Source organism: Leguminivora glycinivorella, chromosome 19 (assembly GCF_023078275.1).
Source record: "Leguminivora glycinivorella isolate SPB_JAAS2020 chromosome 19, LegGlyc_1.1, whole genome shotgun sequence".
Taxonomy (NCBI): Eukaryota; Metazoa; Arthropoda; class Insecta; order Lepidoptera; family Tortricidae; genus Leguminivora; species Leguminivora glycinivorella.
Window position 1 is genome coordinate 5,347,483 of NC_062989.1, and position 3,674 is coordinate 5,351,156.

Here is a 3,674-nt window from a genome sequence, read left to right on the forward strand (position 1 = left end):
AGAAAAAGAGTGTTTCAAGGTTTTTTTCCAATTCCGTTACCATTTTTTCATACATTTTGTACGGCGGTAACGGAATGGAAGGTTTGAAAAATGTATGGAAATCTTGGGACAATTTATTTCTCCTATCAGGATCGAAAGACCTCGCGATTCTGAGTATAAATCGCCTGAAAAATACCCACGTTACAAAAAAAGTGGGGTGGACAACTTTGAAAAAAAAATGGCCCATTGGCGCTACAGAGCCAGACTACATTTCTGCGGCTTTTCGGTGGCGTTTCGCGTCGCAGAAGAGCATTTCTTTTTTTTTGCCAATAATTTTTTTTTTATTGTTTTAGGGAATTTTAGGTAAATTGTACTCAGAATCACGAGTATTTCAATCTCACTGGGAGACAAAAAGTGTCCCATAATTTTCATACATTTTTTTTACTTTCCTCTTTTGTTACCCCATACAACATGTACGGAAAATGGTAACAAAATAAGAAAAAATCGTATGGGACAATTTTTTTAACTACTAGGCTTCTACTAGGATTGAAAAGGCTAGTAATTCTGAGTAGAAATAGCATTTTTTTTTTCAAAAATATCACACTTTATAAAAGTGGCAAAAAAAAAAAGAAATGCTCAGAAATGCTATTCGGCTACAGGGCCAGCTCTTTTAGCTCATAACTTGTTGATTATTTATATTCTTGTGCTAGACGATGTCCTATTACTGGCCATCTCCAATCTCAATTTTAAAATCAGTTAGTAACTACGTCGAGGTGACAAACGGTCTGACAAGTACTAGAATTAGATTGTCAAACATTGGGACATTTGTCATGTTAGGTACATACTTGGTGGATATGACATGACAATTGACAACCTAGTTAAAGTTTATATCTAAATCGCGCTAAGTTCTAATGAACGTTTTCACATTATCCGATCCGATGTTGGATGTAGGAAGGATATCAAAGGCAAAAATTAAAGATGGCGCCCTTAATGAAAAAAACCGGTTAGAAAACCGGTGTGAAGTTAGCGGCCAAAGTTATCGGCGAACGATAACCCGACCAAATTAAGTGGTCTATAATATGAACATGTGCATCTTCCTCAAAAACGGCTAAAAGACTAGAATAAAAAGGAAAACATATAATACTCCATACTAACAATGAAATTCCCTTATAAACTTTACTATAAAGTCGAATAAAAAGCATCGCTAATGGTCATAAATATTGTTAGTCCCTTCAATGAAAACCACAAATTTTGACCCACTTCGAGACGCGAGACCACTTTGATATTTACATTTTTAGAAAGGGTTTGAAAAGGCCTTTCATAATCTACTTTCAGTACTCACTTCGCGAGCTAACTCTAGCTGCAGCAGCCGAGGAAAAGTTATCGGCCAAACGAATTTTTTAACATCCTTCGATAGAAATCACCGATTTTGACCCAGTTCGAGACGCCAGACCACTTTGGTACTTACATGGTCGGAAACTGTATAAAAACACCTTTCATAAACATTTTTCAAAACTGACTTCGCGAGATAACTCTAGCTTCAGCGGCCAAAGAAAAGTTATCGGCGGGTGAGATTTTATACCAATCGATGAAAATTACTAATTTTGACCCACTTCGAGACGAGAGACCACTTTGATATTTACATTTTTAGAAAGGGTTTGAAAAGACCTTTCATAATCTACTTTCAGTACTCACCCGATCGGATAATGTGAAAAGGCACTTAAGGCCATCAAATTAGAGTAGGGTAGTAAAGTACCCACTTGATTTACCTATTGTTAAATATGTTTAATAATTCCACGATTTATAACCACCACATACACCACCTACACAGTTTTATCAAGTTAAATAATCTACAGTCAACCTTAACCTAAGGTCCCATCTGTCCCCCTTAACCCTAAACTGACTACGACTAACCACCCCGAGGTGTCCGTATTCCCTAGAGGGACTCTAGACGTTTCGGCGGCGTACGTTTAATTTACTTTATTTACTTTCGCAATGTCACATCTCATGTGATGTGATATTGTATAAACACTCGTATTCTAAGTGCTACAAAGTGTTAAATCTACCATAAACACGTTTGATACGAGTTTGTGGAAGTTGGTAGATGGATTTGATTTTGGAATAGAAGGATTATTTCCACTATTACGGGACGTGCTGTGTCAAGGGATATGCCCTAAATGATGTAATTTCTATACAAGTTGTTAGATAAATCAAAGTCTCACCGTGTCTGTCTGTGTTCGCGATAGCTCAAAAACTGCTTAACGGATTTTCATGCGAAATTTGTTTTTTTATCATGCAGAAACGTCTGCGAGCGATAGATATTACATATTTTTAAATTAAAGGAAAAATGGAAAAATTCACACCTCCGGCAGGACTTGAACCTGCGACCTCTGGCCTTGCCGGGGCCATCGCGCTTCCAACTGCGCCACGGAGGCCTGCTGGATGTGTGCGAATCTATCCATGCCTTCCGTCAATTCTCAACCGCCTTAGTGCGTTTTCACATTATCCGATCCGATATCGGATGTCGGACCGATATCCCATACATTACAGGCGCCATCTTGGATTTTTTCTACTGAAATCCTTCCGACATCCGATATCGGATCGGATAATGTGAAAACGGCCTTAGGGTGGCGTTATAGCAAACATCTATCCGTAAGAATAGATCTTAACAGGCACTGGAGTCTCAATTTACATTGAGAATTCGCCAGTAACAATGTGCTAACCCATACTAAATTAGTTTTTTATCGTGCAGAAACGTCTGCGAGCGATATTACATATTTTTAAATTAAAGGAAAAATTCACACCTCCGGCAGGACTCGAACCAGCGCGATGGCCCCGGCAAGGCCAGGCAGAGGTCGCAGATTCGAGTCCTGCCGGAGGTGTGAATTTTTGCATTTTTGCTTTAATTTAAAAATATGGGATTTTCATGCGGTTTTCACTTATCCATTATCGATCAAATTGCACTCCATTGCTATGAATAAATTGGACACTTAACGTTAGGTGTACTAATCTAACCCTATATGCATATCCTAAACATGTCCTATTGTCAATTGTAAAGGTAAACTAGCTGTATTTATAAAAAATACTAGCTTTTGCCCGCGGCTTCGCTCGCGTTAGAAAAAGACATAAAGTAGCCTATGTCACTCTCAATCCCTTCAACTATCTCCATTTAAAAAATCACGTCAATTCGTCGCTCCGTTTTTCCGTGAAAGACGGACAAACAAACAGACTCACACTTTCCCATTTACAATATTAGTATGGATTTTTATATGTCCCATAGTTGAGTTGAGAAGTAGGTATACCTACACACATTTTTTTCGTTCTATATTTATAAATCGCTATTGTCACCACAGTAATTCGAGCCCGCCCTGGGACGAGACACGAGGCCCTTGCATTAATCGTATGTACATAATGAAATGAGTTCAATATGCGTCCTCTGTCCCCGGGGACACGGGAGCAACTAGGAGCTGGTGGAAGCGATGCGTCAAACGTTTTAAAAAATAGATTTATTTTCGGATATTAAAGGGTAAGTAAGTAAACAATTAATTGTACAAGAAAATAATACAACACATATTAAATAAAAAAAATCAGTACAAAGATGAACTTATCCTTTTAAGGAATCTCTTCCAGTTGATCTTTGAGCATTTGTAGGATATAATCCTGGCGTTTGGACTTTCTACGAAAAACGTATACTT

At 38.1% G+C, this 3,674-nt stretch overlaps 1 non-coding gene across 1 annotated transcript; it reads right to left on the reverse strand.

Moving 5' to 3' along the window:
* Positions 1-2,339: 2,339 nt before the first annotated feature.
* On the reverse strand, positions 2,340-2,414 carry Trnaa-ggc. Its single transcript has one exon. It is a non-coding gene; the product is annotated as a tRNA-Ala (tRNA).
* Positions 2,415-3,674: the final 1,260 nt, after the last annotated feature.